Genomic DNA, 24,229 nt, shown 5'->3' on the forward strand with positions numbered 1-24,229 from the left:
TATTGTGTGACCTACCTGGCCAGGTATTTACGTTAAAATTGAAGCTTTCCATAATATCATTAACACATTTTTCTAATGTGAATCAATATGGATTTTTTTTAAGTTTATTTATTTATTTTGAGAGAGAGAGGACATGCATGCATGCATGCACATGCAAGTGGGGAAGGGGCAGAGAGAGAGGGAGAAAGAATCCCAAGCAGGCCCCACGCTTTCAGCATGGAGCCACGAACCATGAGACCATCACCTGAACCAAAACAAAGACTAGGATCCTTAACTGACTGAGCCACCCAGGTACCTCTATACGGAGTGGATTCTAATTGTAACTGACAGCACTAACTAGCTTCACACACTACAAGAAAATTTTGGAAAATGCTTTGTTGATACTGATAAATGTACAATTTCCTTAACTATTTATGCCACACCTCTTTGATTTTGATATTAACACAGAGTTAGCAAGTTTCCTTAATCTGGACAGATGTAGCTTAGAAGTTAAATAAATTCTAAAAAAGATGAACCAGATTTATCAATGTGGATGCAAATGTTAAAGGGGAATGATTTCTAGGTACTCAATACAGTTATTGGAAAACTTTTAGGTATGTATGGAACAACTTGGGTATATGACTCTTACTTTTTCAAATGTAAATTCTATGAAATCTAAATATAGATCAAATATTTCCAATGAAAATATATCATCTAAATTGAAATGTGTAAGTGTAAAATATCTACCTAACTTCAAAGACTTTAAATATATAAAATATACTGAGAGTACGAAATATCTCAGTAACCATTTTTTTTTTATTTTTTATTTTTTTAACGTTTATTTATTTTTGAGACAGAGAGAGACAGAGCATGAACGGGGGAGGGGCAGAGAGAGAGGGAGACACAGAATCGGAAACAGGCTCCAGGCTCTGAGCCATCAGCCCAGAGCCCAACGCGGGGCTCGAACTCACAGACCGCGAGATCGTGACCTGGCAGAAGTCGGACGCTTAACCGACTGCGCCACCCAGGCGCCCCCCAGTAACCATTTTTTATATTAATTATAGGTTGCAACAATAATTTTGGGGTATGCTGGGTAAACAATATTATTAAAATTAATTTCACCTGTTGGAAAATAAAGCTATACACAGCTTATAATATACTTATACTGGACAAGCTGTGTAGACCTTGCTGCAAATGTTTCCCATCTTACTGGTCTACTGGCTCTTTCTGTGGTCTATACTTCAATGTAAAAAATCATTACAGGGATGGGCACCTGGGTGGCTCAGTCGGTTGAGCAACCAACTTCGGCTCAGGTCATGATCTCATGGTTTGTGGGTTCTAGCCCTGAGTCAGGCTCTGTGCTGACAGCTTGCCCAGAGCCTGGAGCCTGCTTCAGATTCTGTCTCCTTCTCTCTCTGCCCCTCCCCTGCTCATGCTCTGTCTCTCAAAAATAAATAAATATTAAAAAAAAAATTTTTTTTTAAATCATTACAGGGAATGCAAACTGGTGCAGCCACTCTGGAAAACAGTATGGAGGTTCCTCAAAAAATTAAAAATAGAACTACCCTATGACCCAGCAACTGAACTACTAGGTATTTATCCAAGGGATACAGATGTGCAGTTTCGAAGGGGCACATGCACTCCAATGTTTACAGCAGCATTATCGACAATAGCCAAAGTATGAAAAGAGCCCAAATGTCCATTGACAGATGAATGGATAAAGAAGATGTGGTATCTATACACAATGAGTATTACTCAGCAATCAAAAAGAATGAAATCTTGACATATGCAACTATGTGGATGGAACTAAAGAGTATGATGCAAAGCAAAATTAATCAGAGAAAAACAAGTATCATATGACTTCACTTATATGAGGAAGCTAAGATACAAAACAGATGAACATAAGGGAAAGGAAGCAAAAATAATATAAAAACAGGGAGGAAGACAAAACATAAGAGACTCTTAAATATAGAAAACAAACAGGGTTGCTGGAGGGGTTGCAAGAGGGGGGATGAGCTAAATGGGTAAAGGGCATTAAGGAAGACACTTGTTGGGATGAGCACTGCGTGTTATACATAGGGGATGAATCACTGAATCTACTACTGAAATCACTGGTGCACTGTATGCTAACTTGGATGTAAATTTAAAAATAAATTAATTTAAAAAAGACAATATGGTATACACACACACACACACACACACACACACACACACACACACACATTGGAATATTACTCAGTGATCAAAAAGAATGAAGTCTTGCAATCTGCAACAACATAGATGGAACCAGAGTGTATTGTGCTAAGTGAAATAAATCAGTCAGAGAAAGACAAATATCATATGATATCTGGTGAAGGAAAAAGAAGATAAAAACAGAGAGAGAGGCAAACCATAAGAGACTCTTAAATATAGAGAACAAACTGAGGTTGCTGGAGGGGAGATGGGTAGGGGGATGGGCTAAATGGTTAATGGGCATTAAGGAGGGTACTTGTTGGGATGAGCACTGGGTGTTACATGTAAGTGATGAATCACTAAATTCTACTCCTGAAACCAGTATCACACTATATGTTAACTAACTGGAATTTAAATTTAAAAAAAATCATTATAATAATGGGCCTGGAAAATTAAAAACACTAAAGGTTGAAATTCCCTTCAAAATGTTTAGTCTTTAGTGAATAAAGAAATGATGTATTTGATAGATTGCTGCTGATACTAACAGGAAGAATTAAAACTGAACTGAGGGGCACCTGGGTGGCTTAGTCAGTTAAGCGTCCGACTTTGGCTCAGGTCATGATCTCATGGTTTGTTGGGTTCGTGAGTTCAAGCGCTGTACTGGGCTCTGTGCAACAGCACGGAGCCTGCTTTGGATTCTCTGTCTCTCTTGCTCTCTGCTGCTCTCTCTCAAAAATAAATAAACATTTGGGGCGCCTGGGTGGCGCAGTCGGTTAAGCGTCCGACTTCAGCCAGGTCACGATCTCGCGGTCCGTGAGTTCGAGCCCCGCGTTGGTCTCTGGGCTGATGGCTCGGAGCCTGGAACCTGTTTCCGATTCTGTGTCTCCCTCTCTCTCTGCCCCTCCCCCGTTCATGCTCTGTCTCTCTCTGTCCCAAAAATAAATAAAAACGTTGAGAAAAAAAAAAATTAAAAAAAAAATAAATAAACATTAAAAAAAAAAGAAAAGAAAATGTTAAAAAAAAAAAAACTGAACTGAGCATCATCTCTGGAATTTACTACCAAGGGAAAACAACCTCACTAAACTCACTCATTTTAGCAGGTGTTTTTTTGTTGTGTTTTTTTTTAACGTTTATTTATGAGAGACAGAGCATGAGTGGAAGAGGGGCAGAGAGAGAGGGAGAGGAGACACAGAATCCAAAGAAGGCTCCAGGCTCTCAGCTATTAGCACAAAGCCCGATGTGGGGCTCGAACCCATGAACTGTGAGATCATGATGTGAGCTGAAGTTGGACGCTTAGCTGCCTGAGCCACCCAGGTGCCCCTTCTAGCAGCTTTTTGTAAAGTCCATCAGGTTTTCTACTTGGACAGACATGTGGCTGGAGAGTGAAGACAATTTATCTCTTTCTTTCCAATCTAAATGCCTTATGTTTCTTTTTTTGGCCAGGACCTCCAACACAATGATGAATAGAGGTGGTGAGAGCAGACATCCCCACTTGGTTCCTAATCTTAGGCAAAAAGCATTCAGTCTTTCACCATTAAGTATGATCGCTACACCAGACTTCAAGCTGTATTACAAAGCTGTCATCATCAAGACAGTATGGTACTGGCACAAAAACAGACACTCAGATCAATGGAACAGAATAGAGAACCCAGAAATGGACCCACAAACATATGGCTAACTAATCTTTGACAAAGCAGGAAAGAATATCCAATGGAATAAAGACAGTCTCTTTAGCAAGTGGTGCTGGGAAAACTGCACAACATGGAGGAAGATGAACCTGGACCACTTTCTTACACCACACACAAAAATAAACTCAAAATGGATGAAAGACCTAAATGTAAGACAGGAAGCCATCAAAATCTTCAAGGAGAACGCAGGCAAAAACCTCTTTGACCTTGGCCGCAGCAACTGCTTACTTAACACATCTCCAGAGGCAAGGGAAACAAAAGCAAAAATGAACTATTGGGACCTCATCAAAATAAAAAGCTTCAGCAAAGGAAACAATCAGCAAAACTAAAAGGCAACCAACGGAATGGGAGACATATCAGATAAAGGGTTAGTATCCAAATTTGCAAACAACATATCAGATAAAGGGTTAGTATCCAAAACCTATAAAGAACTTATCAAACTCAACACCCAAAAAACAAAGAATCCAGTGAAGAAATGGGTAAAAGACATGAATAGACACTTCTCCAAAAGAGACATGCAAATGGCCAACCGACACATGAAAAAATGTTCAACGTCACTCATCATCAGGGAAATGTAAGTCAAAACCACAATGAGATACCACCTCATACCTATCAGAATGGCTAACATTAACAATTCAGGAAACAACAGATGTTGGCAAGGATGCAGAGAAAGAGGATCTCTCATGCATTGCTGATAGGAATGCAAACTGGTGCAGCCACGCAGGAAAACAGTATGGAGGTTCCTCAAAAAATGAAAAACAGAACTACCCTATGACCCAGCAATTGCACTACTAGGTATTTATCCAAGGGAATGCTGTTTCGAAGGGACACATGCACCCCAATGTTTATAGCAATACTATCAACAATAGCCAAAGTATGGAAAGAGCCCAAATGTCCATCAATGGATGAATGGATAAAGAAGATGTGGTGTATATATATACATATACATATATATATATACACACACACACACACACACATACATACAATGGAGTATTACTTGGCAATAACAAAGAATGAAATCTGGCCACTTGCAGCTATGTGGATGGAACTAGAGGGTATTATGCTAAGCGAAATTAGTCAGAGAAAGACAAATATATGACTTTGCTCATATGAGGAGTTTAAGATACAAAACAGATGAACATAAAGGAAGGGAAGCAAAAATAATACAAAAACAGTGAGGGGGACAAAACATAAGAGACTTAAATATGGAGAACAAACAGAGGGTTACTGCAGGGGTCGTGGGAGGAGGGATGGGCTAAATGGGTAAGGGGCATTAAGGAATCTACTCCTGAAATCATTGTTGGCCTATACGCTAACTTGGATGTAAGTTAAAAAAAAAATAAATTAAATTTAAAAAAAAAAGTATGATTGCTCTAGGTTTTTCATAGATGTTCTTTATCAGGTTAAGGAAGTTCTCTTCACTTGCTAGTATGCTGAGAATTTTGAATCAGGGTTAGATGTCAGATTCTGTATTTCCCAAATGACTATAAACAAAACAAAAATCCCAAAACAGAACATACTTCTACATGTAAATATTATTTCTGGAAGCGTACTCAAGAGGTGGGAAAAGGGGTTTCTTTTATCTAGGATAAAGCCCTTGCTTGAAAGATCAGACAGAAGGAAGAACATCAGTCTCAACCAAAGTCAATGGCCCCTAGACTCTAGTGGGTAAATGTGCTCAATACTCCTGTTTGGTTTAGTGCTGAGAGTGGCCTCTTCCTTCCTGGAGTGACCTTCATGACTGCACAGGAGAGAGGGAATGCTTCAGAAACTCTCCAGAAGCAAATAATGGATGGTAAGCAGTAGTCTGTCATCTCTTGGAGCTTTTCAAATGAAACACAGCTACCCTGGTCACATTCTATCTCAGGTACAACGTGATTGTACCTGGGCCTTCAGATGTTCTTCCAGAGTCTTAACTGTCATGCCATCCCCCCTATGAAGTTTTGTCATGTGGTACTATCTATTAATGCAGGTCAGGAGGTAAAGGCACAGAGATGGTTCACAGGAAACACATTATAAGTAATCACGGACTGGGGCGCCTGGGTGGCGCAGTCGGTTGGGCATCCGACTTCAGCCAGGTCACGATCTTGCGGTCCGGGAGTTCGAGCCCCGCGTTGGGCTCTGGGCTGATGGCTCAGAGCCTGGAGCCTGTTTCCGATTCTATGTCTCCTTCTCTCTCTGCCCCTCCCCCGTTCATGCTCTGTCTCTCTCTGTCCCAAAAATAAATAAACGTTGAAAAAAAATTAAAAAAAAAAATAAGTAATCACGGACTAATTAAGAGTTGGCCAAAATAGACCTGCATTTCCCGCCTGGATGGAGTGCTGTGTATCTACTATTGTACCATCAGTAAATTACCCCTTACGTCCCTTTTGGACAGAAAGGGCATAAAAATGCAGTATTAAGGCATGATACACTGCTGCCATAAGCTTTATCTCATAAGGTTTCATTTATCCAGTCAAAAATTGTATATGTTGTCTTACGATTTCTTTCCCTACTAAAAGCTTTCCTTTGTTACAAGGTTACAACTTTTTAAATCGCTACTTGCTACACCCTGCAAGTACTGGTGAACATGCCAAGTCAGAATAAGAATATGCTACTTGATATAGATGGTGATTTGAGAAAGTCCTATTTCTGATTAAATTAGTTTATTTCAACCCTAAGCAATATGATTAGAGTTCTGCTCCAATAGCAGACTTCATCTAGTGTATCTGCATTATTTATCACACTAGGAGGAGAAGAAGGGACAGATTTTAAAGAATAGGGATACAAATCAATATGAGGTTTTCCACAGATGCAGTCCTGGTGGGGGAGCACAGCAGCCCCTTCAGGTCCAGTGCTGAAAATCATTTAGCTGAAAACACTGAAAGACCCAGCGATGTTGGCTCAACAAGTCACTCCGGGAATCAGCAGCTTGCTAAATGTAATCTGCCTGCTCTCGGCCAGAATGATGGCCACACATCGGCTCGGGGGTAGTCAGCATCTTAGCACACTAAGCTGCAGCCACATAGCTGTACTGAGTATTACTGCTATAAGTAGCGCAGTAAGTCTACCACCATATAATTTCTGCCATTATATAATTTCCCCCACTGGACTATTTTTAGGGACAGTGAATAGATTATCAAATAGTCTGGCATTCAGGGAGGTGCTCCAAGTTGGACATGAGAAGCAAGCACGATAAATACAGTTCAGATCACTGGAGACATGGGGGAAAGAGAGGAAAGAGGCATAGCAATTATCAGCAATAGCTCAGCATTTGTGGTTCACCTATCCCTGGGTCCCTGACATTGTACAAACCTGTTTTACAAAACTCATAGCATGACAAAGCTTCTTGCTCCAGTCCAAAAGCAGAGAGGCGTGGAAGTTGTCTCGGAGATTAGCTCTGGGACAGAAATATCTCTGGGCACTATGTAGGTCTAATAACAATTCCACAGTGGGAGGGCCCAGACAGAGCAAGTAAACAAAACCTAAAACTAAATCCACACAACCTCAAATAATTGGATTCAACTCATAAATTGGGCAAATGATCCTCTTGTCTATGTCTCATGGCTATCAACAAGGTCCAAGAGCTCCTTATCTATGATTTCTTTTTCAAAACAATCTCATCAGGGCACATGTTTAATTATGCTAACATCCAAGGAAAACCACCACAACCCACCCTCCCTCTGCTTCCACTCAAAAATGAATAAAAACTCTTGGAATTTGGAAGCAACATGAAGAAAATCCAAGTCCTCTAATTGTAGCTCCTGTTACTCAAATTGTTTTCAATAAGTTGCCACATGAAAAGTATGGCAGCAATGGTCAAAAGCTAAGTTTCCTACCCTTCCTTGTGAAGACATCTTTTTTCTAATTAAAAACAATTTTTTTTAATATTTATCTACTTTTGAGAGAGAGACAGAGAGACAGAGAGAGAGCAAGCATGAGCGGGGGAGAGGGAAGAGAGAGAGGGAGACACGGAATCTGAAGCAGGCAGGCTGCAGGCTCCAGGCTCTGAGCCTGAACTGCAAGATCATGACCTGAGTTGAAGTCCTACACTTAACCGACTAAGCCACCCAGGTGCCCTTTTTTTTTTTTTTTTTTCCTAATTTTTAAACTAAGGTATAATTTGCATACAGTAAAATTTACCCTTTTTAATGTCTGATCTACAAGTCTTGAAAAATGCATACAGTCATGTAATCAAACACCACAATCAAGATACAGAACAATTTCATCACCCAAAAAGTTCCTCTGTGCCCTTGGTCCCAACCCTAGCCCCTGGCTGATCTGAATTTTGTCCCTACAATTTTGCCATTTCCAGAAAGTCATATATATGGAATCATACACTATGTAGACTTTTTTTCTTTTTTTAAGATTTTATTTTCAACTAATCTCTACACCCAATATGGGGCTCAAATGATCTCAGGCTCACAACCCTGAGATCCAGAGTCCCAAGCTCCACTGACTGAGCCAGCCAGGGCTCTGCTATGTAGCCTTTTGAGTCAAGTTTCTTTCATACTGTATAAAGCAACTGAATTCATACACGTTGCTGTATGTATCAGTAGTTCTTTCCTTTTTATTGCTAAGTAGTATTTCATTATATGGGTAGACAAGTTTATTTATTTAATCCCTAGTAGAGGGTCATTTGGGTCGTTTCCAGTGTCCAGAGAATGTGTGGATAAAGCCACTGCAAACATGTGTTCAATCCAAGTTTTCATTTCACTTGGGTAAGTACCTAGGAGTGGACTGCTGGAAGATCTACTTTTGAAAACATTTCCCTGGGGGCACCCGAGTGGCTCAGCTCTTGATTTTGGCTCAGGTCATGATCTCATGGTTCACGAGACACAGCCTGCATCGGGCTCTGCAGTGACAGCAACAGAGCAGAGGCTGCTTGGGATTCTCTCTCCCCTCTCTCTCTGCCCCACCTCCCCACTAGTTCATGTGCATCGCCCACGCTTTCTCTCTCTCAAAATAAATAAAACTTAAAAAAAAAAAAACCTGCCTGGTTCTATGCATGTCATTTCTACAAAGCAGATATGCATTTTCCCGATAGAATTAACTGTGATGCTTCTCTTCTGGGTCCATCTATATCATTTCTCCGCCCTCCTGGGTGCAGGAAATATCTCCAAATCAGGATCACTTACAAACTTTATTAACAGTGTTTATACTTTCAGCCCTGGATCATTAATAAAAATGTTAAATATGCCTGATTTCCTCACTGGCCCCCTGCAGCAGCCTAGGGAACAAACTCTTTCTACCCCCACACACTAGCATTTAGCTTTACACTTGTTTTACACCATACATTGCATCAGTAGCTTTTCCTCTATATTCTTAATCACTTTTCAATTGAGCCAAGAATCTTCAGTATATCACCTTTAATAATTACAGGGAAACCAAGCAGAGCTCTTCCTGACTCGTTTGCAGTTAGTGCACTTTCTGCAAGTCACAGATACAGACAAGGATCGGTAGAGAGCACACAAAATTTGAGGTCTTACTCTTTAATACCAGCCTAAAAGCTACACAGGGCTTCGTTCTTCCTAAGATAGTATCCCATCCCAAAAACAATCTTTCAAGTATATGCTGTATTAATTAAACTAGAGAAGAGGAAAAAAAAAATGTCAGCATAATTAACATACAAAGCAACAGTATGGCCTAATTAATCACCATGAAGAGCAATCGAATAAAATACTATGCATTTTTATGGAGCAATTTAATCTGGCAAGTAATTAATCACAGAAACACTACGCAAAACAAATGGATTTCCCTTTAAGGAAGTCGCATTTATCATCTGTAATGTATCCCAAACTCTAATTTGTTATCCTGACTCAAAATTATCCAGGAGACAATGAATTGTCAGCCTTAGTAGAACACTGATTTCTGAAGAAAAAGAACACCGAGCTTTTCAAATCAAATTACAGTCCCTTGAACACCCAAAGAGCCAAGGGTTATGGAGCTGAGGTACATGTCAATAGGCATGGAGGTCTTAACCACAAGAGTTCTAAATCTAGGTCAGTTTAGTGAAATCCATAAATAATTGCTAAATGACTCATGAAAAGAAAACAGCACTAGGAGTGACAATTGTGGGTCACAGATATTACCAAAACCCAAGGAGAAGATCCTCAATAATTGACAACAAGGGCAAAGAGAGCTTCTGATTTCAGAATAAGCAAAGGGTAGAAGGGGATGCACGTATCACTGCAGTGAAACTTAGCTCAAAGAAACCTTTACTCCATCCTTCTCTCCTCTCCCTCCTTTCTTTATTCCTTCTTTAAACAATGACCCATTTTCCCTAGGCCCCAACAGCTTCACCAGTCTGAAGAATACCAACAGGCTGATAATTCTGAATGCCTTCAATTTTCAAAGACAAAGTGATATACACTAGCTAAGAAGGTATAAGAAAGTTATCTTCTTATCTCCTCCTTCCCAGCCACCCTCTCTGCTTGGCCATATTTGAGACCAGAAGAACTGCCCTTTTCTTTGCAAAGGAAGCTCACAGCACTTTAAGTCTTTCCCTTAATATTCCCATTTCTAGCTTTTTTTTTTCTTTATTTACTAGTCTTGAAGGGCTCTCTTTCTCTTTTTTTTTTAAGCAAACTCCTATAAGTTAAAGCACGTGACAGAGTCCCAGGCATCTGCTGGCTGTATCAAAATGGTTTTCTCTTTACTGACCTGCTTGACCTCCAATGATGGATCCCATGAAACATTCAACACTTATTCAACTGTACAGAGAAAGTCATGCTTTTCACACTTCACCCTGACTATGCTCACAACTTGAGAAAAGCTGTTGTAGACACCCTATTTGGCCTAGGGCATTTTCCTCTAGATTTTAATCCTTACCCTCCTCTCCAAACCTTTTTGCTCTATTATCCCTGGCTTGCACCTATGACCTGTTTCTGAACTCTTTCACTCTGGCCTTCAGTCCATTTCTCTTTTGGAGAGTCTGACTGGCACTTTTGTTCAGTGATTCTCTGAAATGTGGTCTCTGGATTGTTCTATGGGTTCCCTCCCAACAGTAAATGAATTAATATTCATCAGCCCAACAGTAAAGGAATTAATATTATTCCCAGCCCATTCCACATCAGGCCCAGCCAGTATCCTGAATACCCACTTGTCTAAAAGAGCAGAACTCTGTTTATAGATCTATGTTCAACAGGTATTCAATGAACACAGGCACTGTGTTATGGAGTTAGACATGGATGCTGCCTGCCTTCAAAGAGCTCACAGCCTAGTAAAAAAGATACACAAATAGTTATTGCTGTAGGATGGATAGACCTGGCTCTAAAAGCAATGATCAACGTGTACTATTTCAGGAGGTAAGCTGACAAGCTGGGGAAGGACATCTAAGGCAGGGAGGAAACGTGTGTGTGTGTGTGTGTGTGTGTGTGTGTGTGTGTGTGTGTGTGTAGGGTCTGGAGTAGGAAACTGTTTGTCCAGACAACTATAAGTGTCATTGTTTTGTCCAGAGAACTCTATGTGGTCTGGCATAGCTGTGGTGAAGACACAGAGTCCAGAAAGCATATTAAGAATGGAACTATGGGGTGCCTGGGTGGCTCAGTCAATTGAGCATTGACTTCAGCTCAGGTCATGATCTTGCAGTTCGTGGGTTCTGTGCTGACAGCTCAAAGCCTGGAGCCCGCTTTGGATTCTCTCTCTCTCTCTCTCTCTCTCTCTCTCTCTCTCTCTCTGCCCCCCCCCCACTTGTGCTTGCTTGCTCTCTCGCTCTCAAAAGTAAATAAACTTAAAAACATTTTTTTAAAAAGAATGGAACTGTATGCCATGCTACAGAGATTAAATTTTCTGCAGGTATTAAGGGAGCCAGTGAAGGGAATGAACACAGGAAAGAGCAAGAGAAAGAAAGAAGCACAGAAGATAACAAGTAAGACTAGAAGGTTAGAGAATCCACCTGATAAAGAAATGGGGAGAATAAACTGTGTTATATTTACAAAATAAAATACTACTCAGCAATAAAAAGGAATGAACTACATATACTAGATCTTTGCACACCCATGTTCATAGCAGCATTATTCATAACAGCCAAAATGTGGAAACAACCCAAATGTCCACCAACAGATAAATAAACAGAATGCAGTTTATACATACAATGGAATGTTATTTAGCCTTAAAAAGGAAGAGAATCCTTTCGTATGATCCAACATGAATGAACTTTGAGGTCATTATGCTAAGTGAAATAAATCAGTCACAAAAAGACAAATACTGTGTTGATTCCACATATATGAGATATCTAAAGTAGTCAAATTCATAGAAACAGAAAGTAGAATGGTGGTTGCCAGGGACATGGAGGAGGGGAAATGGGGGGGGGCTGTTTTTTAAATGGGTATAGAGTAGATGAAAAAGCCTTAGAGATCTATTGTAGAACAATGTGAAAACACTTAATGCTACTAAACTGTATACCTAAAAACACTTAAGATTGTAAATTTTATATCTTTTTTTTACCAGAGTTCAAAACTGTTTAAATTTGGGGGGCCCTGGCTGGCTTGAGCAAGCGACTCTTGATCTCAGGGTTGTGAGTTTGAGCCCTATGTTGGGTGCAGAGATTACTTCAATAAATAAAACTTAAAAAAATAATAAAAATGTTTATATTTTTAAAAAAGGAATGACATAATATGCACAACAAAGTGGATGAATTTCAAAAACTTATTGAGTGTGAGAAGAGAGTCCCAAAAGAGGATTTTCTATATGATTCTGTTTACATGAAATTCAAAAACAGGAAAAACTAATTTATGGTGAAAGAAGTCAGAAAAGTGCACAATTCTGGGGAAAAGGAGAGTCACGAGGCACTTTCTGGAGCAATGGGAAGGCTCTAGGTCTTGAACTGGATGGTATTACAGAGGTATATACATACGTAAAAAGCTGTCCAATTACACACCTACGATTTTGCACATTTTACTATATGTATAATTAAAATAGAAAGGTTTTCAGTGAGTTGGTAACATTCTATTGATTAGCGTGAGTGGCTCACAGATATTCATTTTAGGATCAAGCTTTATTACAAATACACATTAATACAGTACTTTTTAGAACTTATCAAATAGTTCACATTTTTCACGTAGGAAATTAATTCCGATTAAATGGGCAAAGGAACAGTCTTTAATCCATCCCTATCTGAATCCCAGTTTGAAAATTATCCCATAAGGAAGATGATGCACAGTCAAAACCCTAGTCAGAAATCTTTCACTCCCTTCTACCCAGACTGAGTTCCAACTACAGGTAAGCAATCCTGCTGCCTTTTCAGGGATGTCACCAACATGAATAAAGGAAAGGGGAGATCAATGAGAACCACTGTCTCTGGAACTTCCTTGAGATCGAGAATTTTCATTATATGAAAATAATGTCAAATGAGAGAGAAATTAATGTTTTTTGGTGTTCAGGGCAGTGAAAATACATTACTGCACCCTGTGTTTGACATCCCCCTCACATGTTATTGGTTTTAAAAGAAATTATATGGAAACCAATTAGAACAAAAAATCTCATTAAACCTCTTACAATAGAAGCCCACTTTGCTAGAGCATGCACAATATCTGGGCCCCAGGGAGAAATGCATAATCGAGGTAAAATTAATCAAAACCTACACATAAAAAGAACAGCAAGAGACAGTTTAAGAAGAAAATCTTTCTTCAGTGTTAGAAATTCCTGAAGTCTGATCACTGAGTGCATAATTCTGCTTATTATTATCTTCTACTCTGTAACACTATATATGTAATTAGGCTAATATCACAGTAAAATGACAGTAAAATGCAGACACAATTCATTTAACAATTAATGTACTGAAGCTAAAAATTCTTACCATGTCATTAATTGCCTGCTTAAAACGCTGCCTCAGTTTCAGTTTTAGATGATCACACACCTTCTTTAAGAACCCAGGGGAAAGGCAATGCACAAGGCAAGGCTTGTTTAGAGGAGAAATAGCAGGCAGCAGTGAGTTTCCTTCTCTCCCTATGGACCCCAACTCAGAAGAGCCTTTACTGTGACCACCAAGCTTACCAAGCTTACTACTAATTAAAAGAGAAAACAGTAAAGAGCATCTTCTTTCTCAGTAAAGCTCTCCCACCTACCCTCACTCCAAACCGCCTCTTCAATGTTCTGTTAGGTTTTAATTTCTCAATATAATAAGAACTAACACTTGCAACAATCTTTTTTTCCTTCTTTTTTTTTCTTTTTTATGTTATTATGTTTTAATTTATTTCAACTGGTAAATTCCCTCTTGGGGTTTTGGGAGAGTAGGAGGACAGAGGAAGACTTGAACCATTCTATGAAGATTGTTGTCTCTGATTTTTCTATAAAAGGATTTTATTTTTCTAGTCTGGCCCTGGCTGATGATTCCCCACTCACAGTTTTTTCTTCACAAATTTATTCTTTACAAAGAGCTTTGCAGTTGATTCTTAAGGAGGTTTTTTTTTTTTCCCCCAGTTTTTGAGGCCATTTTATATAATAGCAGCAAGCCAAAACCCAAAAAGGAGAGAAAATATTCCCAAATCATCCACCAAATCAGTAGCAGAGTCAGGATTAGATCAAAGCATCTGGACAAAAATTTAGAAGGCATAGTTATCAAATGTGCTGATGATACAAAGCTGCAAAAGAAAACCAATACACAGAATGACATCATCAGGACTCAAAAAATATCCTGATAAACTAGAATGATGAGCTGCAATGAACAAGATATATTTAATAAGGATAAAGAGTGGAGCGCCTGGGTGGCTCAGCTGATTAAGTGTCTGACTCCTGATTTTGGCTCAGGTCATGATCTTGTGGTTCGTGGGCTCAGCCCTGTGTCGGGCTCTGCGCTGACAGCAGAGAGCCTGCTTGGGATTGTCTCTCTCTCTCTCTGCCCCTTCCCTGCTTGCTCTCGCTCTCTCAAAATAAATAAAGTTAAAACAATATAGTAAGGATAAAGAGTTTCATTTAGGTTAAAGAAAAGTTCAGGGGTGCCTGGGTGGCTCAGTTGGTTAAATGTCCAACTCTTGATTTCGGCTCAGGTCATGATCTCACTGTCTGAGATGGGCGTGGAGCCTGTTTAAGATTTTCACTATCGGGGCGCCTGGGTGGCTCAGTTGGTTAAGCGTCCGACTTCGGCTCAGGTCATGATCTCACGGTTTGTGAGTTCGAGCCCCGCGTCGGGCTCTGTGCTGACAGCTCAGAGCCTGGAGCCAGCTTTGGATTCTGTGTCTCCTTCTCTCTCTGCCCCTCCCCAACTTGTGCTCTATGTCTCTCAAAAGATAAATAAATGTAAAAAAAATTTTTTTAAATATATATCTAAAGGACAATCACAGTATGCCAGATATTTTAAAAACCATGACAAATGAATAACAACTGAAGGAAGAAAGGATAGTACAGAAAGGCAGTAGTATACATCTTAGCCCTTTGAAGAAGTTAATATATAGAAGACAGAGTACATTTTTTGGTGTTACATCTAAAGGTTCAGGTTATAAAGAGGAAGATTCCAACATGAGGAAAAGATTCTCATCATTTTTACAAAGATTTTGTTTTTTTAAGTGATCTCTACACCCAAAGTTGGACTCGAACTTACAACCCCAAGATCACAAGTCACATGCTCCACCAACTGAGCCAGCCAGATGCCCTACGATTCTCATTATTTAAAAAACTGAATAGTCTATATCCTAAAGTATTAAGCACTATTTTCACTAAGTATTCAAGGAGAGGCAGGCTGTGACCCCAATAAGTGAGATTTCTGCTTTGGGAAGCAGACCAGAGTAGATGGCCTCTTTAGTTCTTTCAGCTTTTAAGGTTCTGTGATCCTGGCACCACTAATCTGTAAGATCAAAGTCCCATAGAAAAGACGAAGTATGGTATGCGGTATCTGGTATAAATCTGAGAATTTAATTAGAGTGATCACGCTCCTACGGAGCCCAAAACACTCCTCTTTTTGTTCACAATAATCCAAAGAAAACTAAAATTTCACCTACTGAAGAGAAGCCTGTTGGGTTTGCTGACCAGGATGATATATTGTTACCCAATTGTAATAGGTTCTAGAACCCACTAACAGATTAACAATCTACTGTGTTTTACAGAGTTAGAATATCTGAGTTATATGACCAGAGTTCCAGCCCAATTTTTTGGAAAGAAAAATGGAGAGAGAAAATTAAGGGATAAGGTAAAGAACTGCCCACAATTTTAAAAGACTTTTTTAAGTGCCCTAGATGTTGGATGGAAAAAGGAAAGGAATTAAGGATCTAAATTATGCCTATTGATCCCATTTGTGGCTAGGATTTATAGAAGTTACAATTAGAAACCAGCATTTGTGAGGAGCACCTGGGTGGCTCAGTCAAACATCTGACTTTGGCCCAGGTCATGATCTCACGGTTCATGAGTTCAAACCCTGCGTTGGGCTCTGTGCTGACAGCTCAGAGTCTGGAGTTTGCTTTGGATTCTGTGTCTCCCTCTCTCTCTGTCCCTCCCTCACTAGTATTCTGTCTTTCTCTCTCTCAAAAATAAATAAAAACATTAGAAAAAAATTTTAAAAACCCCAGCATTTGTGAACTAAGTCATGATTAAGTGTCTATACTTCCTACCTAGTGAGAGTTCCTTTTCAAGAAGAAAAAAAAAAATCAACCTTTTCTCAAGTGAAAATGAAACTTTTTGTCTTACCTTGGGATCAATGACAATTAGGGAGCAGCACATCCCTAAAGGACCAAGGACAGTTGTACCAGCAGAAGCAGGCCATCTCCACAGAGCCAGAGAAGGAGAAGAGTTGGCTGGGAAAGAGCAAAGGCCCAGGAGTGACAGATAGGCTTTGGACTGCTATAGACTCTAGCCCCTTCCCAACCCTCTGACCCAATTATCTAATGAATCAACTGGAAATACCTTTCTTCCTGACCTACTAAAACAGCAGTAATTCTAGGTCATCTTGACTGCCCCTCTGGTTCTCAACTCCTAGCATTTAGAAACAGATGTAAAGACAAGGAAGCAGTGACAGAAACAGAAGAATAAAGAAATGTTCCTAAGACCAGAGGCTTCTAAAGAAAGGATCTCAAGTCTATCTCACACAAATATACCACCCTTTCGCTTACTCATTCTTTCTCTCTCTGAATCTCTCTCTTCCCAGGTTTTTGATGCTTACGTAATAAGAAACTGGAAAAGGCACAGGGTAGGATCTGCTGATTAAAAGACTAGCAGAATAAAGGACATATGTCAGATGGCTCATCTCCGAGAGCCATAAAAAAGTTAATGCTAAGTTTAAAAACCTAAAGTTAATTTACCACACCACAGAATTATAGGAAAGGAGATCCAATTAATTACCGGTGGCACAAGCGCAAACAACAGGACTTTGCTGTGTATATACACATTTAGAGAAACAGAATGTTGAAGGACTGTCGACCTAAAAAGAGGAGAGAATCTGTTCTCCTACCACGTGGGGGCCATTCACTCACACACCTGGGACCAAGGGCTAGAACACTCTGGAAGAAACTGCCAATTTCACCTACAACTGTCTCCTCAGAATCAAGCCCTTTCAACTTACCTCAGGCCCAGGACTCTTAATTACCTCTAGTCACCCAGAAACAGCTACTCTAGTATCACTGGCTCAGTCACAAAAACAGTCCCTCCAAACCACCTCCAAAATGTTCAAGTTAAGTACTTGCCATAATTCATTAAGAAAGAGAAAAATAGGGTCACCTGGGTGGCTCAGTCAGTTAAGCATCCAACTTCAGCTAGGTCATGATCTCACAGTTTGTGGGTTTGAGCCCCATGTCAGGCTCTGTGCTGACAGTTTGGAACGTGCTTTGGCTCCTCTGTCTCCTTCCCTCTCTGCCGCTCTGCAGCTCGCACTCTCTGTCTCTCTCTCTCAAAATTAAATAAACAGGAAGGAAGGAAGGAAGGAAGGAAGGAAGGAAGGAAGGAAGGAAGGAAGGAAGGAAGGAAAATATCGTGGCGCCTGGGTGGCTCATCTGTTAAGAATTCAGTTTTCAATCTCAGCTCAGGTCATGATCTCAAGGTTTGTGGGTTCAAGCCCCATGTCAGGCTCTGCGCTAATAGAGCAAAGCCTGCTTGGGATTCTGTCTCTCCCTTTCTCTACCCTTCTCTCTCTCTCTCTCTCTCTCTCTCTCAAAATAAATAAACTTTTTTAAAAAAGAAGAAAAAAAAGAAAGAGAAAAACATCAATGTAATTAACAAGCAAAAAGACTAATTGTTTTCCAAAAGAGCATTCAAAATAAGGTCACCAGATATGTATAAGATCCCTTCCAACTAACTCACCATTTACAAGGTTCCTTAAGTTGGCTATTCACATTCCTATAAAACCCAGTGTTGACAAAAGTTGAGGCCCCACACCTGGGAGGCCTCAATTGACACTCTCAGAGCATGCACCTGGGGCCCACTAAGGAGGTCCTGTTTTACAGTCCAAGAGCTTGATTCAGGACAGAGGGCTGAGCTCAAGGTTGGCTTCTTTTCTCCTAGGAGTCATATGCCAGAAATAGTCCCTTATCTGAGTGAATAAAAACAGCCCACAATTAGCAGCCCCTACCTTGGTGGGAGAAAATGAGATGCAAAAGATGCAGCACAGGACAAGATGATTTTCCACAAATCAACACTGACTCCAGACATAAATGAACACACCTTCATCCATTCCACATCAAACTACTGTGTCCTTCTCTCAAAATTACATTTACCAATTAGTGTTATTCCTTTTGCACCATACTCTTTATTTGTTACAAAGCTCAACATGCAAGCATCAAGAGACAATGAGCTCAATATATTTTGAGCCATAGGCTATCAGCTCACCGAAGAATGGAGCAGGATCTAGAATGCTGTGTTTAACACCCACCTGTGACAGAATCTCTTAACAAAATGTATCTAAACTCTAAACAGACTATTTCCCCATTCTCACCTAGTCTTAGCTCCAGACATGATAAAGTAAATAAACTTAGGGTCCTGTTTCTAATGCATCCTTACTTCCTCAGGAAATACATGAAATTCTCCTTTTTAGTGTGCTTTTGGCAAATAAAGTTCACTGAAGTGAGTGTTGCATGTGTATGTTATTTAGAGCTACAGAAGAGTTATGTTTCTGTATCTCACTGGAATTTAGTATAATCTAAACAGTTTGTGACTCCAATAAGTTAAGATGTTTATGTATATGGTAAACCCTACAGCAACCACTAACGAAGTAACTAAAAGAAACAGTGAAAAAAAATCATTAAAGAAATCAAAGTGCTACATTGAAAAATATTTACTTAATGCAAAAGAAGGCAGTTAAGAAGGTGCAGAGAAAAGGCACCTGGGTGGCTCAGTTTGTTGAGTGTCCAACTCTTAATTTTGGCTCAGGTCATAATCCTAGGGCCATGGGATGGAGCCTGCTTAGAATTCTCTCTTTCTCTTTCTCTCTCTCTCTCTCTCTCTCTCTCTCTCTCTCTCTCTCTCTCTCCCTCCCTCCCTCCCTCTCCCTCCCCTCCTGCTTCTCCCCCACTCATGCTCTCTCTAAAATAAAAGTTTTTTTTAATTAAAAAAAAAAAAAGTTGGGGCACCTGGGTGGCTCAGTCAGTTAAGCGCTGGACTTTGGCTCTGGTCATGATCTCACAGCTCGTGAGTTGGAGTCCTGTGTCAGGCTCTGTGCTGACAGCTGACAGCTCAGAGCCTGGAGCCTGATTCGGATTCTGTGTCTCCGTCTCTCTCTGCCCCTCCCCCACTCACACTCTCACTCTCTCTCTCTCCCTCAAATATAAACAAACATTTAAAAAAATAAAAACAAAGGTACAGAAGAACACAAATTCATGAAACACACAGCAAACTAGAAATGAAATGGCAGACATAGCTCAATTATATCAACAACAACACTAAATGTGAGTGGAATAAATAACCCAATCAAAAGGCAGAGACTGTCAGACTAAAGTAAACAAGATCCAACTATATGCAATCCACCAGAGACACATTTTAGATTCAAAGATACGAACAGGATGAAAGTAAAAGAATGAAAAAAGGTATGTCATGACAGAAATAAAAGCTGAGGCAATTCAACAATAAAAATTGGGTACTAGAGCCCATGGCCGCCACACCACTGCCCGGCAAACCAGCAAAGCGGAAGCCCTTTAAGCTCCTAGGAATTTTAGATGTGGAAAACATTCCCTGTGCATGCGATTCAATATTGTGTGGTTCATAGGATCTTCTGTGGCTGGCCTTGGGCATTTTAGTAGAATTAGAAGATCATGTGATGTTGGAGTAGGAAGATTTATCTTGGTGGCTTTAGGAAGCTGGTTCCATTTTAAGTATAATTATGCAAGGCTAAAAATCGAGAAAAGAATTGCCAGAGAAGGAACTAAAAATAAGATTTTATATGAAAGTACCCACCTTGATCCTGAAAGAAAACAAACCAACAGCAACAGCAGAAATCAAGCAGTCTCAAGCACAGAAAACCCAAATACAACTCACTGGAGTCAGTGTGAACAAAACTGAGGTCAATTCTATTAAACCTGGTATGTACCATAAGGCTTTCAGTGAAGTAAATAATGCTATGTGTTAGTTATAAATAAAATAAAATAAAAACCTAATAAAAATTGGGAGACTTTAATACCCATTCCTTAATAATGGCTAGAACAACTAGGCAGAAGATCAACAAAGAAACAGAAAACTTGACCACCACTAAAAATCAGTTAAACCTAACAGACATCTAGAAAAGAGTACACTCAACAACAGCAGAATAGATACTTTCCTCAAGGACATATGGAACATTTTCTAGGATAGATAATATGCTAGGCCATAAAATAAACCTCAAAAATTTTAAATGACAGAAATAATACAAGATATATTCTCTGATCAAATTTCTTTTTGTTGTTGATTTTTAATTTCATTCTATTGGGGTCAGAGAATATACCTTGTATTATTATTTTTTTTTAATTTATTTATTTTGAAAGAGAGAGAGAACATGAGGGAAGGGCAGAGAGGGATGGAGAGAGAGAGTCTCAAGCAGGCTCCACACTCAGCACAGAGGTCAATGGGGAGCTCAAGCCTATGACCCTGAGTTCATAACCCAAGTTGAAATCAAGAGTCAGATGCTTAACCAACTGAGCTACCCAGGCATCCCCACCCTACATTATTTCTACCATGTAAAATTTGAGCATAACATACAGACGTGTTGTATAGACTTGTCAATCATTATATTGTACACCTGAAACTAATGTAACATTGAGGGCTTTTTTTATGACGTTTAAGCCTAAAATAAGCAGAAGGAAGAAAATAATAAAGAGTAGAAATTAATGAAATAAGGAATAGAAAAACAAAAAAGAAAACCAATAAAACCAAAAGCTGGTTCTTTGAAAAGATCAACAAAAGTGACAAACCTTTTAGTTAGACTGATAAAAGAGAAGAAATTCAAATTCCTAGAATCAGAAATGAAAGAATATTACTACTCACCTTACAGAAACACTAAAGTATTATAAAGTACCATTATAAACAACTGTATGCCAATAAATTAGACAATTTAGATGAAATGGACAAATTCTTAGGAAGACACAAATACGGAAACTAGGGGCGCCTGGGTGGCTCAGTCGGTTAAAGAACTGACTCTTGGTTTCCACTCAGGTCATGATGTCACAGTTTGTGAGTTTGAAACCCACATTGGGCTCTGTGCTGACACTGCAGAATCTGCACGGGATTCTCTCTCTGCCCCTCTCCTGCTCAACTCTTTCTCTCTCTCTCAAAATCAATAAATAAACATTAAAATATTTTTCAAAAAACAAGAAAAAAACCCAAAATTATTGAAACTAACTCAAAAAGAAACAATCTGAACATACCTATAAAACAAGCAAAAAGATTTAATTACTATTTTTAAAAAACTACCTGTGATTACAAGTCCAGGCTCTGATGGCTTCATGGATGAACTATACCAAAGATTTAAAGAATCTCTAAATCCTTTAAAGTCTTCTAAAAAAAACTGAAGAGAGGGACCATTTCCCCAACTCATTCTATGAGGCCACCATTACCCTGGTGTCAAAACCAGACAAAGACCACAAGGAAAGAGAACTACAGAACAATCTCTCTGACGAATGTGGGTACAAAAATTCAGCAAATACTAGCAATCTGAATCCAGCAACATATAAAAAGAATTATACATCTTAACCAAGTGGACTTTATCCCAGGAATGCAAGGCTGGTTTAACATGTGAAAATCAATGTATATAGTTGTATCAATAGAATAAGAAACAAATCATCTCAATAGACACAGAAAAAGCATCTGACAAAACCCAATACCTTTTTATGACAAAAAAAAACCCCAAAAAACAAAAAAACAACCACTCAATAAACTAGGAATAGATGGGAATTCTGTCAACTTACAAATAAAGGGTATCTAAAAAAAAAAATCCACAGCCAAATGTTTTTAATAAATTAAAATGTAAGAAAAAATTAAAATATCTATAATCCCTCCAATCAGACATTAGAACACATTGATTAGTATCTTTGCAGTTATAAGCATATTCCTTTTGGGCACATTCTCTTTAACCACATTAATGGGAAGAAGGAACTGTTAAAATAGTAAAGCCAAAGTTTCTTGGTCAAATATCTCCTCAAAGGGCTGGAAGTGAGGGAAAACATAAACTCTCCCTGTCCAAACTATTTTCCCAATGATGATGCCAAGATACAAACTGACAGCCTAAGTTCCAATGGGGCCCCTGATGTCAGGTTGTAAATGGTATCATTCTATATTTCTGGTCCCTTCTAAGTCCACATGAGTAAAGCCAAGAGAAATGAATACAGTTGGATATGGAAGGGGGTTGCTTGTCTAGAATGAAGTCCCATGCAGATCATTAGAACCAAGGTTGGTAAGACCTCCAGACTTGCACCTTAAGAACAACTTTTTAAGAAGATGATAACAATGAACACTTATATAGCACGGATGGTATGCTAGGCACTATTCCAAATGCTTTACATATATTGTCATTTAATCATCTCAACAACGACCCCCATTCCATGAGGAAAAGCAAAGAGTGGTTAAAGAATTTGTCCAAAGTAAGTGGTAGAGCTTAGACTCAAACTCAGACAACTTAACTCTTAAGAGACCCTGCTCTTAATCACTATGTTATGCCACCTCTAAACAAGCAGAGGAATGAGCAAACCTAAAACACAAAACACAACAGATGCATACAGAAAAAAATGTGCAGTCTCCATTTCTGTGCTTACAAGTTAATTCAGCCTGATTCAAATTAAGAAATCATAACTATGTTATATCAAAAAAGCAAAGTGGGTGCTGGGTAGACTCCATACCCACATGCAAAAAAATGAAGTTGGACCCTTACCTTGCACCATATACAAAACTTCCCTCAAAATGTATCAAAGACCTAAATGTAACAGCTAAAACTATAAAACTCTTAGAAGGAAACATGGGAAAGCTGCAGGACTTGAATTAACTATGATTGCTTGGATATAACACCAAAAGCATGGTCAACAAAAGAAAAAAACAATCAGCTGGACTTCATCAAAATTAAAAACTTTTGTGCATCAAAGGACATGATCAACAGAATGAAAAGGCAATCCATGGGAAAAAATATTTGCAAACCATATACCTCATAAGAGATTGGTATCCAGAATATATAAAGAATTCTAAAACTCAACAACAAAAAACCCAAACAACCCAATTTAAAAATTGGTAAAGGATAGGAATAGACATTTCTCCAAAGAAGATAGACAAATAGCCTATAAGCACATGTAAAGATCACCAATACTACTAGTCATTAGGGAAATGCAAGCCAAAACTGCAATTCAATACTACTTCACATCCATTAGGAAAGCTATTATCAAAAAATAGAGGGCCAGGGTTCCTGGGTGGCTCAGTCAATTAAGCCCTGACTTCAGCTCAGGTCATGATCCCACAGTTTGTGTGTTTGAGGCCAGCGTCGGGCTCTATGCTGACAGCTCAGAGCCTGGAGCCTGCTTTGGATTCTGTGTCTCCCTCTCTCTCTGCCCCTTGCCCACTTACACTCAGTCTCTGTCTCTGTCTCCCTCTCCCTCTCTCTCTCAAAAACAAACAAACATTAAAAAAAAAATACACAAGCATCTGCATTGCTCAGTTGATTAAGCATTCAACTCTTGATTTCAGCTCAGGTCATGATCTCAGGATTTGTGGGATTCAGCCCCACACTGGGCCCCACAGCAGGGGACAGACTGACAGTCTCCTCTCCCTCTGTCCCTCCCCATTTCATGCTCCCATGTTCACTCACCCACTCTCTCTCTCCCCCCTCTCTACCCCTCCCCCAACATGTGTGTGCATGTGTGCACACACACACTCTCTCACAAAATAAATCAATTTTTTTAAGTTGATTTATTCTGAAAGAGAGAGAGAGAGAAAGCACACACACGCACACAAGAGGGGGAGGGGCAGAGAGAGGGAGCAACAGAACCCAATCAGGATCCACTGCCAGCGTAGAGCCTAAAGTGGGGCCCAAACCCATGAACCAT

The 24,229-nt window shown here is 39.4% G+C and overlaps 1 protein-coding gene and 1 pseudogene across 3 annotated transcripts in view; one reads left to right on the top strand and one right to left on the bottom strand.

Annotated features, from left to right (window-relative positions):
* ARMH3 (armadillo like helical domain containing 3) overlaps positions 1-24,229 on the bottom strand; it is a 174,827-nt gene that overhangs the window by 60,094 nt on the left and 90,504 nt on the right. The window lies entirely within an intron of this gene.
* Positions 19,825-20,431, top strand: LOC113600272 (cytochrome c oxidase assembly protein COX20, mitochondrial-like; annotated as a pseudogene).

The sequence above is a fragment of the Acinonyx jubatus genome, chromosome D2 (genome assembly GCF_027475565.1).
Source record: "Acinonyx jubatus isolate Ajub_Pintada_27869175 chromosome D2, VMU_Ajub_asm_v1.0, whole genome shotgun sequence".
NCBI classification, from domain to species: Eukaryota; Metazoa; Chordata; class Mammalia; order Carnivora; family Felidae; genus Acinonyx; species Acinonyx jubatus.